This window comes from Phocoena sinus, chromosome 8 (assembly GCF_008692025.1).
Source record: "Phocoena sinus isolate mPhoSin1 chromosome 8, mPhoSin1.pri, whole genome shotgun sequence".
NCBI classification, from domain to species: domain Eukaryota; kingdom Metazoa; phylum Chordata; class Mammalia; order Artiodactyla; family Phocoenidae; genus Phocoena; species Phocoena sinus.
Genome location: NC_045770.1, coordinates 4,000,494 through 4,015,452, shown reverse-complemented (window position 1 = coordinate 4,015,452; position 14,959 = coordinate 4,000,494).

Below are 14,959 nucleotides of genomic sequence, written 5' to 3'. Positions count from 1 at the left end.
ATGAGAGTTGATTCATTCTGTCCCACAACGTCACCTCCCTGGGATGAGAGGGGCTGAAACCTGGAGAGGGGCATGGTACGGTCCTCTCTCAAGACCACAAAAAGCAGCACTGGCTGGCACCCCAGTCCTAATGGCACAGGTCTGGGCTGGGCCAAGTGTTCTGTTCTCTAAGGAGTTGTTCTCTGAGTTGTCAGTGTGGGAGATTCCTGGGGCTTAGGGCCTTGGCCGGCTCACCTACCCCAGCTGCCCAGTTCTCCGCCTGGGTTGCGGTGCCGACACAGTCGGGGTCACCCCTTCTTCATTGTAGCCCATTCCGCTCCCTCACCATCTATGCAGGATCAGCATGAATGTGAGACTCTCAGGGCTTCTTACCCCCAAACAGGAGCCCCTCACAGACACAAAAGTTCCTTAGCGACTACAGAATCCCAGGGCAAGTCCTGGCAAATTCCCTCCAAGTGTCCCCTCTCTCTGCTTTCTCAGAAACACAGAAGGCTTTGAGTTAGATGAAAGGAAGGATGAGCTTTCTATCGTATCATGCTCCCGAGAATTCTTTCCTGGATAATTTACGAGACAGGAATAACTGGAGTGTTGGGGAAACACTTGTGGAGGCAGGGGGATGGAAAGAATGGCCTCTTCAATCCTTTTCCAAAAATGAGCAAAACACTTCATCCCAGGACAATGGTATAACAGCCCTGGGGGAGTCTGACCGGGGCAGGCAATGAGTAATCCCATTTGCCTCAGGCCTTTTGTAACACTGTGATCATCCGTCTTTGCTTCCTAGAGCCTAAAGTCCCCTATTCACCGTCCCTCCAACCCCGGCCGCCCAGTAGAACTCCTGATTATCAATAGTAATTGGGTCCTTACTTTTTCTTTCTTTGTCCTTCGCTGGGGAGGCAACGGTCCTGCTCGGTCCCCTTCCTCCCATGTGTACATTAATGGCTGCAGGTGGGAGATTTAACCAGACCAGGGAAAGTCTTGGACATCCTTGGGCCCCCTGCTTTCAGCTGGGAGGGCTCTGGGAGTTGTTTTTTTTTTTTTTTTTTTTTAATAAATTTACTTATTTATTTACTTATTTTTGGCTGCGTTGGGTCTTCGTTGCTGCACGCAGGCTTTCTCTAGTTGCAGCGAGCGGGGACTACTCTTCGTTGCGGTGCACGGGCTTCTCGTTGCGGTGGCTTCTCTTGTTGCAGAGCACGGGCTCTAGGCTCACGGGCTCAGTAGTTGTGGCACACGGGCTCAGTAGTTGTGGCTCGCGGGCTCTAGAGCGCAGGCTCAGTAGCTGTGGTGCACGGGCTTAGTTGCTCTGCAGCATGTGGGATCTTCCCGGACCAGGGATTGAACCCGTGTCCCCTGCATTGGCGGGTGGACTCCCAACCACTGCACCACCAGGGAAGCCCCTGGGAGTTGTTTTTAGATAGAATGAAATGCCTCCAAAGACAGCTCTTTGGAAGTTCCTTTGGAGAGAGGTCGGGTCGGGGACTTTGGGCTGAGCGTGCGTGCCTGGCCCCCCTCCGCCCTTCTGGATCCACCCTTCCCGGGAGCTGTACGTACCTTGCTGGTAACTTCAGGGTGGTGCCTGCCACCTGCACGGCATCCTCAAGGTGTCAGGCTTACCTTAGCTATGCTTCCATCTAGTGCCCTTGCCGCTGGGACTGAGAGGGGGTCCCTGGCTTGTGGTGAAAGCCCTCAGAAGAATGGCAGGTGGAAACAGTACAAAACAAAATGCAACAACGGGCCAGTGAAAATCCCAGGGGGGATCTGCCAGTTGCGGATTTCCTACGTTACCACGTTCCTTCCCAAAATGCATGATTACACCAGGGGCTGGCAAACCACGGCCCGTGGGCTAAATCCTGCATGCTGCCTGCTTTTGTATAGGACACAAACTAAGGATGCTTGCCACTCCCATTTTTGAAATGATTGAAAAAAATGAAAACGAACAGTAAAATTTCACGATGCTTGAAAATGTCCACACACTTCAGTGTCCATAAATAACGTTTTTCTGGAAAGCAGCTGCAGTCATTCATCTACACATTGGCTGTTCTTGTACTATAAGGGCAGGCTTAAGCGCCCCTAAAATATATGTACTATCTGGCCCTCTACAGAACAGTTTGTTGACCTCTGAATTACAGTAGAGCGACCTTAATTTGGAGCCCTCAAATTTGGAATGTGGGATTATTTAGACTCGGTGTCTGTGATTCATGTGGAATAAGAATTTTAACATAATTTCTTGCTCTGAATATGAAGGGGAAATTATATAAAAAATGAAAATCAAAATATCTGTCTTTAATTCTGTATCTAGCAATTATTTAATTAGTCCTTAAATAATTAAAGGAAGTTCATGTTTATGGTACCTTATACTACAGGTTTATTATGAATTTCAAGTTCTTCATTAACTCATACTATTAGTAACTGGTTATCTCTTAGCTTATCACTAGAGATTTATAGAGTATATATTATAAATTTATAATGTATCCTAAGCTCTGCTATCTCTAGAATCTCCTTCCAATCGGAAGATCCATTAGTGGCCCTCTGATCCATTTCCACTCAAATTTTGCAGAGAAAAAACAAATTCAGAGGTTAAATGACTTACCCAAAGACACATAATTAGTGTTAAAATTTTTCCTAAAATGCTATGGTACCACTGCATGAAGATTAAAAAAATGTATTGCTTTCAAATTTCATTTGCAATTCATACCTTTCTGTTAAAAGCCAGGCAATGTTCTAAAGACTCATTTAAATTTAATTTCCATTAAATCCTCGGTAATAGCATCCATCTTTTGACTGCTTGCTGTGGGCCAGGCACTGTGCTGAACAGCTCACAATACATGATTTCACTTTACCATCAAGACAGTCCTCTGAAAAAGGCATCTTACAGATAAAGAAATAGGTTTAGAGAGGTTAGATAACTTGCTTAGGGTCACTCAGTTAGTAAGTGGTGGAAGCAGCGTTCTTAACTAAGACCGCATTCATAAACTACTAATTAAATATAATATTTTTCTAATGACAATGCCCTACACTGAATTAGTGTTTCTTTGTTTAGAACCAAAGATTCCACCATTATTACAGAGCTGGAAGAGCCTCTAGGATTTTGATTTCAAAGAAGGGAATAAACAGCTTTTCTCAAAAGCCTGTGATGGCATTTAAATATAAACAGAGTTCCTTTATTCTAAACAAAATAATACCGTTGTCTGCGTCAATTCATGTTCATTTTCTATAACTTTGGTTAATTGCTGTGACCCACACATTGCCTATAACAGAGGGAGGATTTCCTGGTCCTTCTCTGTCTCACTAGTGAGCTCAGACCCCCAGCAGTTCGGGTTTGGTTTTTGACATCACTTTTGTGCTGATGTGCCTTTGTATTCCCTTTGGTATGCAGGGTTTTGTGAGCGCCACTTGTACGTACACAAGCATTCCTCTGTGTTTTTGTTTGCTTAATCCTTTCTTAGTCCTAAATATTCTATCTTTTGGAACCTTTGGAACTTCACCCAGTATATGGAAGATCTTTAATTCTTGTTCTTGAGGCCACTTTAAGTTCAATGTCCTAACTCCTGTGCAGCGCTAGCGAGTCTCTGATTACTTTTCCTACCTTCATCTGGCTGTTCTAGTGTTTACAGACAGTCTCGGTGGGCACATTCCCAATCCTGTTATTTACATCACCGAGAACCAGATCTCGCGCAAACTTTAGTCCGATATTGACGTCGACTGGCTTGCTGACCGGACGTTGATTGATTTTAGGATAACGAGCAGAAGCAAACAAACTTCTTTTGTATATTCAGTGACTGCCAAGTATCGGGCTCATTGTGGGGCACCCCAAATATAAGGTCGCCTCAGATCCATGTGGGCTGCATCTGTGATGACAATCTGTGGTCACTACCGTAACTGGCCAGTCACTTGCGCATTTTGAGTCTTACGTGCGGTGACGATGGCCGCAAAGATGAATGACAAGAGGCTTGGGTCATGTTTGCTTTATCACAAAATGGCCAGCAGGGGGCACTGTTCAACATGACATTTAGCCACCGCAGAGCAACTTTTTCCAAAGTTAGAGATTTCTATCACATCATGCAAGTCTGAGGAGGCAGTCCTTCACAACTGTGCACATAAATCTAAGTGTTCATTCTATTTCTCACACCCAGTGCCCAGAGAAGGTTGAAGGAGGTGTCGTGTGGTGGTCCTGCTTGTTATAACCTGTGCTTCTCCCCTTCCCACCATCCTTCCTTCACCTCGATTTCCGGTCTTCATCAGACCAGTGTGTCTCAACTCAGATTACCTGGCGGTCTTGGAGAGCTGACCAAGCCGCGGTGTCTCCGGAGCCCGGGACCACCTTAATCGTGAGGATGGTTTGGCTTTCGTGCATCCTTTAATCGTTGATGAAAACAATCCATTTCCTCTACATCTTCATTATTGATTCTAACCACCAGATGGGAGTCTTGTCCCATTTACTTTTTTTTTTTTTTTTTTTTTTTTTTTTTTGCGTTACACGGGCCTCTCGTTTGTGGCCTCTCCCGTTGCGGAGCACAGGCTCCGGACGCGCAGGCTCAGCGGCCATGGCTCACGGGCCCAGCCGCTCTGCGGCACGTGGGATCTTCCCGGACCGGGTCACGAACCCATGTCCCCTGCATCGGCAGGCAGACTCTCAACCACTGCGCCACCAGGGAAGCCCCCATTTACTTTTTTTTTTTTTTTTTTTTTTTTTTTTTTGTGGTACGCGGGCTTCCCACTGCTGTGGCCTCTCCCGTTGCGGAGCACAGGCTCCGGACACGCAGGCCCAGCGGCCACGGCTCACGGGCCCAGCCGCCCCGCGGCACGCGGGATCCTCCCAGACCAAGGCACGAACCCGCGTCCCCTGCACCGGCAGGCGGACTCCCAACCACTGCGCCACCAGGGAAGCCCCCATTTACTTTTTTTTTTTTTTTTTTTTTTTTTTTTTTTTTTGCCGTACGCGGGCCTCTCACTGCCGTGGCGTCTACCGTTGCGGAGCACAGGCCTCGGGCGCGCAGGCTCAGCCGCTCTGTGGCATGTGGGATCTTCCTGGGCCGAGGCACGAACCCGCGTCCCCTGCATCGGCAGGCGGACTCTCAACCACTGCACCACCAGGGAAGCCCCCCCATTTACTTTTAATAGCCGATGCAAGAGGGTCTGAAGCCTCTCTAAACAATGGGTCTAATTAACCACTTCTGATTATACACACACAGGCACACACATACATATAAATATGTTTTATTGTAGTAACGTGCGACGCTGCATTCATTTCTCCTTGTAACAGATGGAAGAAAAGAGGGTTGAAGGAAAGGAGCTGGGATTTCAGAATGGAGGGTGACTTCTCAGGGCAGATGAAGTGCTTACTCAAGGTCATCAAGGGACTTGATATAAAAACGATCCACTTTTTCTAAACATGTTGCCAGTGAGTTAGGATGGGAAGTGCTCAGAAGAGTGCTTGGCCCACGGTAAGCATATGTAAACGGCCACTGTTTTCCATCACATCCTCATCACGGTCATCATCGTTATCTACCCGCCCTGGCCTGGTAGACTAGTCGTAAAGTCTCTGGAGTTTATCTTGGCCTCATTCCCCTCACCCTCAGCTTCTCTCTTCTTTAGAGTTGTCCAGGGTGCTTCCCTGACCTGCTCTCATCGACAGAAAGGAATCCTAGTCATGTACACTTGGGTTTGATAGCAAGTACCCGTAGGACTGTTTGAATTTTAAGAGACCGGAGGAAGGGGAACCAAAAGAAATAAACAACTAATGGTGGAATTTCAGACACCATGGCTGTAGCATGAGCGAGAAATCTGGGGGCCAGGGACACACACCAGGGCTCCTAAGTGATAGACGGGAGCACCCGAAAGAGTGTTAAAAGAGGATTTAAAAAAAACTTTTTATTCTATATTGGAGTCTAGTTGACTAACAATGTTGTGTTAGTTTCAGGTGTACGGCAAAGTGATTTAATTATACACACACGTGTCTATTCTTTTTCAAATTGAAAGAGGATTTTTGAACTGGACGGGGGATGATGTTACGGGGACGTGAGGGCCCCATCCATTCTATTTTCCAGGTGTTCTTGGGCAGTGGAGGAAATGAACATTCTCTTGATTCTGGATAAAAAATCTAGATATTTTTCTCTTAGACATCTGGGCCTAGTGCAGACTGTCCACCCATCTCACTTCCTGAGGTGACAGGACTTCTTTCTTTTTTTCAGGACATTCTTCCCTGCAGTCCTCTCTGTCTGCATCAAGCTCACTGGATTTGAGAATTTAAAGAGGACGGTAGACATTAGATGAGGCTGGCAGGGGTCATTTCTCCATCCTCCCGTTTTACAGATGGGGAGGTTGAGACCTGCAAGGCCGTCCTTCTCCCCAAGTCACACAGCTCGTCGACAGACAGGAGATTCAGGGCCTGAATGTGCGTTCTCAGCCTGTCATTCTCTCTGTGTCCCATCTAACGCCACCTTCTCCTGCAGAGCAGGACCTGAGCCCAGAGGGTTCCTCTGACACAACCCAAGTCCCAGTGCTGCCTGGAGACGGGCCTGGTGGCAGAGCCCCAGTCCGTGGGTATAGCGAGGCGTGCTGGTGTATTTCAGCATCCTTCGTCATCCAGCACGTTATCTTCGCTCAGAACTCTTCCCTGGTATGTTTGCTTTTTCTCCAGTAAAAGAACCTTCCATTAAGGAAGAATTCAAAGTATTTAGACTTTAGCCCTATTTAGTGACTTACAGAGGAGTGTTTCACCCAGAGTGATACTATCGGAGAATGTGGAGGTATCTTCCAAATGCCTCAAAAGGTGATGGGGAAACAGGAGAGGCCTGAGGACTTAGGAAGAGAGTGGCATTTGAGCAGCCACTTGGCTGGGGAGGAAGGGGAAGAGGATACAGATGGAGGGGCTGGTGCCCTTGCATGCAAAAGCTTTTTAATTAGCATCGAAGCTTCGAAATATCGAAGGCTTTTTTGCCTCTTCTTGTCGTGTGTGTGTGTGTGTGCGTGTGTGTGCGTGTGTGTGTGTGTGCGTGTGTGCGTGCACACACACCACACACACACATGGACATTAAAGGAGATTTTGCACTTGGGAAGGAACGGAGTTCAGTGCGTCTTTCAGGTCTGGAGCGGCGGGAGTGGCGGGCAGTGAAGCAGTCACTGGGGCAGGTGCGAGGGGTGTATTTGTTACCTGTGCACTTGAGTGCGGAAGCAGGGAAGTGACGTGACTGCATCCATCTTTTAGAAGGATGACTCCAGCAATTATGTAGAATGAGGATTGCATTAAGGGAGAGATTGGAGTAACAGGGACCTGTTATGACACGCTTTCCATAAGCGGTGTGCGCCTGAGGGAAGGAAGGGGCAGTGGAGACGCACAGGAACGCACTGGAGTCTTTGAGTTCGTCTGGTGATGGTGCAGGGGGCCGAGGGGAGGGAGGAGGTGGGGCTCACGCACGGCGTGATGAGGTGGACAGAGGTGCCGTTGTCCCAGTTGCGGAAAACGCGCAGGATGCTTTGGGAATGTGCGTGGGAGGGAGTGATACCTTTGGTTTCAGGCCTGTTGAGCGCCCTCTGGGACGGCCGGTGGGGATGGATACACATCCACGAGGCTCAGGCAGGGCTGGGGCCGGGCGTGTGGATGTGGAGCTGGCTGCCAAGATGGGTAGTTGAGGCTATGAGTGTGCTCTGCTCTGCAAATGTGTGAGCAGTTAAGGAGCCTCTTTGTTTCCTCCTAAGTTTCTACTCATCTTCCCAGCACCTCCCCATTCCTTCACTCTCCTCTCTTTTCGCACCTCCCAGGGTGCAGGTGAGGCCAGCCTGTCCGATCCCTGTTCTGGGGTCTTTCCCAAAGAGTCAGCACCCTTGGTTCTCCTTGATGAGATGCGGTGATTTTCACCCACCTGGGCTCTGTGATCTGCAGGTGTCTTCCAGTTGGTCTGTTGGCTGATTCGGATGTGAGGCATCCCAGCCCTGGTGAAGGAGGAGATTCCTAGCTGGCCTGGAGAGAGCAGGGGAGAAGTCTTTACTTGGGAGTGACTCGATGTCTGGAGTCTCACCAACCACAGCTGGAAAGTACTGGAGGGGTTTCTGGGCTGACCCTGCCAGGTTGGCTGAGAAGTGACATTACTGGATCCCGTCACCTCTTGACTCTTGACGGTGACCAGGGAGACCGCACAGAGGTGCTGGGAGGAGGATACGAGTGCGGGCAGAGCGCAAGAGCCTTGACGAAGGGGACGGCATCCTGCCTCGCTACAGAGCTTTGGGGTGCCCCGGCTGGGAGCAAGCGGGGATCTGCCGGGCATCTGGGCTCTGCTCTGGGACCCCCGCTCAGGTGGGAGGGGGCCCAGGCCAGGAGACCCAGAGCGGCTGTCCTTTTCCCGATGGACTGGTCAGGGGCTCGTTCTATTTTCTACTTTAGTTTTTTTTAAGTAAATAATTTTATTTATTTATTTGGCTGCGTTGGGTGTTCGTTGCGGTGCACGGGCTTCTCATTGCAGTGGCTTCTCTAGTTGTGGGAGCACGGGCTCTAGGCTCTTGGGCTTCAGTAGTTGTGGCTCGCGGGCTCTAGAGCGCGGGCTCAGTGATTGTGGCACACCGGCTTAGTTGCTCCGCGGCATGTGGGATCTTCCCGGACCAGGGCTCGAGCCCGTGTCCCCTGCATTGGCAGGTGGATTCTTTTTTTTTTTTTTTTTTTTTTTTGATTCTTAACAAATGTGCCACCAGGGAAGTCCCGTTCTTTAGTTAAATACCAGAGTTTTCTGCCATTTAATTTCTTTCTTTCTTTCTTCTTTTTTTGGCCAGGCCACGCAGCATGTGGGATCTTAGTTCCCCGACCAGAGATCGAACCCATGCCCCCTGCAGTGGAAGCGCGGAGTCCTAACCACTGGACCACCAGGGAATTCCCGGTCCGCCCGTTCATTTCTGATGTCCTGTAAGCATGTTCGTGAATGCTGGGTCATGGAGGCTCAGGTGGGAATTGTCTCTGCTGCTCTGGCTCCTGCTCTGACCTTGGCCGTCCATGGCACCTGTCCCCTTTGCCCCCTCACTTCTCTGCTTCCAGAGTGAAGCCGAGAGGCCTAAGTGCATGGACCCCATTAGGGACATACCGGGGGGGGGGGGGAGGCAGTTCACAAAGCATTTCTAAATGAGATGCCAGAGAAAAAACTCAAGGACAGTAGCTTCCTAAGTGGACACCCTCTAGTCCTGGGAGGTTCGGTAAGAACCCTTCCAGCCTGTTGGGCTCAGGGAACAGAGTGATGGGTGAGAGCAGTGTGGGAACACGAATCAGATGTGGCACAGGTGGTTTATTTCTCGTTGTTTTTGAGACCCACGCCCCCAGAACTGGGCTGTGACCCTGCCTGGGAAGGTCTCTGTGCCACATCTCAGAGATGTCCTCTTACCCTCCTACCCTCTTAAAGCACCTCACTTGGTGGCCATTCTCTGAGATGCTACTGTCAGAACTTTGCTTTGGAAAAGGCTTTGATCCTTTTAAGGTGTAAATACACGTGAATGGGAAACATTTTAAAGCTGTTATCAGTTGCTTGCACCTTAGTGCAAATGAAGCCGGAGGCAGCAGCAGATTTTGAGAAAGCGGAGTGAGGATGCAGGAACTGGAGAGAGGACAGAAAGCCTGGCGGGGGGTGGGGGGGGGGGTGGGGGGGTGGGGGGGGTGGGGGGGGTGGTGGACGGGGAAGCAGAGGGTGGAGGGGGCAGGGTGGGGTGCAGACGGGAAGAGCTGGCCCCCGGGGTTTCCACGGGCCACATCCCCCTCCCCCCCATTTTCCCCACAGGGGCTCGCCTCAGGTTTTCTTGGCAAACTCCTGAAGTGAGAACTGTATCATACTTTCTTTTCTTTTTTTTTTCTTTGTTGCGGTACGCGGGCCACTCACTGCTGTGGCCTCTCCCGTTGCGGAGCACAGGCTCCGGACGCGCAGGCTCAGCGGCCATGGCTCACGGGCCCAGTCGCTCCGCGGCATGTGGGATCCTCCCGGACGGGGGCACAGAACCCGCGTCCCCTGCATCGGCAGGCGGACTCTCAACCACTGCGCCACCAGGGAAGCCCTGTATCATACTTTCTAATTACAAGAGTCCCAAATGATGCTCTTCACTCTGTGGGCTCCATGGGTCCTTACTAATGGCAGTAAGAATAGTCCTCCTCTTTCGTAGGTAGTTAGGGAACTCAAAGCTGCAGGAGCCGGGGCCATTTAGCTGGAACCCCCAAACAACCCACCGCCAGAGCTGGGGCTGGGCGCCGGCTTGCAGCTCTGCCGTTTGGGGCAGTGAGCTACCCTCAGTCACGTAAGGGCTGCCTTTTTTCTGCCCAAGTCCTGCTGTGGCCTATCTGACGTTCAAGTATTTTAACAACAGGTGTGAGAGGAGATTTTTCCTCTTGTTTGGGCGCAGGCAGGACCTGCTAAGCCTCCAGGAGCAGAGGGATGGGCTTCTGAGGGTCTACAAATCTCCCAAAGTTACCAGCAAAGTTTTGAGTGTGTGTCTGCGCCTGGGTGTTTCCAGGGATCAGGTTTCTCAGTGTTTAGGACATCCTCTGTGGTCCCGAAGAGGCTCAGGATCGCTACATCGGAGCAAACGGTGACCTATGCTGAGTTCCATTGGGCTGGGTTCCCTTAGTGACCTAGCTTAGAAGGAAGGAAGTGAAAATGAATAGAACAGAAAATAATGCTCTTTGAATCCAAATTAAATAATACTCCTCTGCTATGTTAGGGTGTTCCCTGTGACTTTTTGTAAAAACTCCAAACACAGTAGCTCAGTCACGTTAGGGCCATCAAGTTGTTTTTCTTACCCATAGTGGAGATGTTACTCACTCCCATCCCACCACTCCCCCTCCCCCAGTGTTTTGTGAGGATAAAGTGAGATAATATATATCAATATGAACTCCTTTGCAGAACACATGCTATTCTGTACACGTCAAGTATTTTTATGAAGAAGGAGAATGGGTTGATGGAGAAGAACATGGCGCTTGGGAGCAACGATGAAATTATCTTGGGGCCTTTTCTGACATCCTGACGTTGAGAGGTGGTGCTTCCTCCTGACGGTGCAGGGGGCCTGGGGCTCTGGTCCAAAAGCCCAGTCTTGAAGCTACTATTGTGTATGCTGACGATGGTGGGAAAACATATACTGGAGGAGCAGAGCAGCGAGAAGCTTGCTTGGCAGAAAGAACGCGCTGCTTTCTAAATCCCCAGGCAGGACTGAGGATTCAGCCTCATTTCATCTCCATTCTAGGTATTGCTCCTGCACCAGTTCGAAGGCTAGTGATATCCTGAACAGCCAAGAGCTCCACAGTAATTTACATTGGCGTGTGTGTGTGCGTGTGTGTGTGTAAATCTATGAAATAAGTTACTAAATTGGGGATCCTGAGATATGAGCGTGGCGGCTGTTAATTAAGACTGTTGAAGCGGGGGCTCAGGGTGCAAGGAGGAGGAAGCCTGGGACTATTATCCGGTGAGTGTCCCCAGGCCAAGTCGGGACCCTTTGTTCTAACCTCCTAGCGTCCAAGAGAAGAGGTACGGGACTTAAGTACCAGAGGGACGTCTATTAAATACTGACCCCAGAGGAAAAACAGAGTGGGAAAAAATAGAGTTAAATATTTCCTGTGAGCAGAGAAGAATGGACCCAGGCCCAGGGCTATAATTCAAGGGGCCTTAGGTGAATCTCCAGCCGCCTCAGCTGTCTCCACACCTGGGGGAAGACCCAGAGCTCCAGCACTGGTGGGAGCCCGTGGGTGATGCCTTTAACACTTCCTGAGCCTTCCAGAAAGCTTCCCTAATGCCTCTGTGCGTGTTATCTGCTTTGCCCGTCTCTATAGCACAGGTTCCATGAAAAGCAGATTAAACACACCTGGGACTTTCAGGGATCTTTGCTAGAGAATGGTAGAGACACACAGCACACACACAAAAATGGTACGTTCTTAAATCTATTTTCTGATCTAAATGCTAACGTGGTAAACCAATGATTTAATAACACCTGATCTGAGGAGTTGAGAGACATCCCTCCCCACTGAAATCTTGCCTCGACCGTAGGGCTTCTTCCTCCTTTCTCCCCCACTCGCTTTTCTCCTTAGTTCGTGTCTCCCGTTTGGGGAGATAGGCCAGGATGCTCGATTTTACAGGAGGCAGAAGTCATCCTCGGTCCTGATGTTGGTGAGTAAGCACATCTGAAAGAAGTGAGTTCTACGTCTCCTGGCGGAACCCTGCGGCTGTATTCTCTGACCTCAGTACATCGCCCTTTGGGGCTGATCTGCGTGGAAACTTCAGCACCCACCTGGGTCAGCCAAGCCACCCACAGCTGCTCTGGGGACTGTCACGGAGACTCATGTGAAAGAAAAGGAAGCCCCGGTTTTGCTGAGTTTCCGGTCCAGTGTGGCTGTAGCCCAGTCCCAGGAAAAGGGTTTAACATTTAATTAGCGAAAGGCGAGGAAGTTCAAATTGAATGTTCATTTGCTAGAAATGGAATACACCTATGCTGAAGGGCCTAAGAAGAAAGGCATAATCAAAGCTGTGAGAGCTAAATGAAGTGGTTTCCTATAGGAGGTGAGAGTTATAGAGACAAGCAGAAGAAGGCAAACGAATTACTTTAGCCAAAGCCAGGTTTTCATGGAAAGCGTAAAGAGAAATGAGTTCATGAGATGAGCAAAGCAGCTCGCTGGCAAGGAACTTTCTCTCTCTGGGCCTCAGCGGCCTCAACCGTGACACGAGGGTCCTGGGATGGGTGACTAGGGTGCTGGGCTGAGGTTCCGTCCCAGAGGTGTAGGGAATTAATAATTATGGGAGCAGTTGTTAGGTGCTCCCAACTCTCCTAGGAGATAGCCTTACCCCCGTTTTGGAGCTGACGTTCCTTGTCCGCTGCGAGTGGCCGAGCTGAGATTAGAAGCGGGTGAATCCATTCATTCACTCAGTATTTATGGAGAGCTCCCTATTGGCCAAGCGCTGGCAGGCCCTGGGGAGGTAACCGTGAAAGAGGCGGAGGAGGTCCCACTCTCATTCTATAGTTGGGGCGGTTCAATAAAGAAGTAAAGACCCAAGTGAACAAAATAGGCTTAGATAGAGGTAAATGCTGTGGAGAAGAAGAAAATACGGACTCATAATCATGACTTGGGGCTTGTTAGGTTGGGTGGCCTAGGAAGGCCTCTCTGAGGGGGTGGACTTGGGCTGAGGTCAGAAGGCCAGGAAGAGGTCAGCCTAGTAGGTGAAGGGCAGGAAGGCCAAGCTGAGGTATTCAGATCTGACAGCAGGGCCGGGCCCCGATCTTTCTTTGGGGGAAGAGCTGTTTCTTATCTCCGAGAGATCTTAACATCCTGGAGGACAGGGAGAAGTAAGAGGGTGGCACTTGCAGTGTCCTAGTATGGAAGCAGGGCCACCAAAGTGACATTGGGAGGCCCAGCACAGCTGGGAGAAGGTGGTCCCACTAGCTTTCCTCCTTTGCAACTAGAAATACCAGAAACTTCAGAAGGTGATGACGCAATCATCTTGGAAGGTCAAGCAAAGCTTGGTAGTTCCCAAGCAGGGAGAGACCAGCGTTAAATAAGAACGCATATAAAACTCCTGGCGCAGTGCTTGGCGGTGAGCAGGGAGAGACCAGCGTTAAATAAGAACGCATATAAAACTCCTGGCGCAGTGCTTGGCGGTGAGCAGGGAGAGACCAGCGTTAAATAAGAACGCATATAAAACTCCTGGCGCAGTGCTTGGCGGTAAGGGCTCAGTTCATGGTCGTGCCTCTGAGGATGTCCACGTGGCCTGTTTCTGTGCTCAGGGGTGAGAGCAGCTGGGTTGAGACTGGGGAAGGGGAAGCGAGGCCCACAGGTGGGGAGAGGCTTCTTCTCTTGGGCCTGCCATCGTGAGTGACATGCCATGGCCCCCTACCAAACCCCATGGATCACAGTGAAAGTAACCTTGTAACTCACCATTAAAACTGCTGGGTGTAGGAGAACAATCGCTTGCCCTAAACAAGTGACTTACGACTGCCCTCGGTTGTCTGAGTTCCTCTTTACTTATAGGCCCTCTTTAAACACTCAAGCACAGAAGGCCTTTGGAAGCGTGGTGAACTCCCTCTTGCTCCGTCTCCTCCACACGCACACCCTCTCTCTCTCATTTGCAGAGCATAGACACCATCTCCTGCTCACTCACAGAATGCATCTCAGCCCCGTGCATCTCGGTTGAAGAGCGGCCCCAGGAGACTCGCGGGGCATCCGAGCACTCTTCCTGTTCCGAGGCCCCAGGGGGCTCTTGCAGATGGGATCCTTTATGGGGAGGAGATAATGGGCAGAAAGCGCTCTCTGCCATGGACCAGTCCCAGCTTTCTCTTCCTTTCAACAACAGGGTTGTTTACTCGCCAGCAGCCACTTTCCTGAGAAAATTCCAAACTACTTCTGAACACCCCCTTCTCATGCTTCACTGCGTCACATAGTCTCCTGCCCCCTCCTCTTGCAAACTCAACCCAGAGCCCTCTGGTTCTGGGAAGATGTTCTCGGTATCAGGAGAGACTAGGAAAGGCTTCCTTCCTCTACTTGACCTCCTCCCTGGTCAGAAGAAAAGACGTGGATTCTACGGCGAGCTAGGGAGGACCTCGGGGCCCAGAGCCTGACACCGGGCCCCTCGGACCCCCCGCACAGTAAGCGGGAGCTCTCGGACAGACGGACATCCCGCCCACACACCCTCAGCGTGCACTCCAGGGTCCTGTGTCTACTTGGTCAAGGATCAGATGAGAGGAAGTCAGGGAGGAAATACTTTTTCTTGATGATTTTCCCACCGTCCGCCAGTGCCTCAGCCCCTCCGGGGCGGGAAAAGCACCTCTTACGCTGCCTCCCGCCCCTGCGCCGGGGGCTGTCCTGGAGGGTTGGTGGCTTCCGAGGCTCAAGAGCACAGATAACTCTGCACAAATAATTAGGAAGTGATGGGGCTTGTTATTAAACATAATTTATAAGTTCACATAATTAAAATGTTAGGAATGACTGTGTAAGAGCCGACTGGCAAAGTTCTTGAAA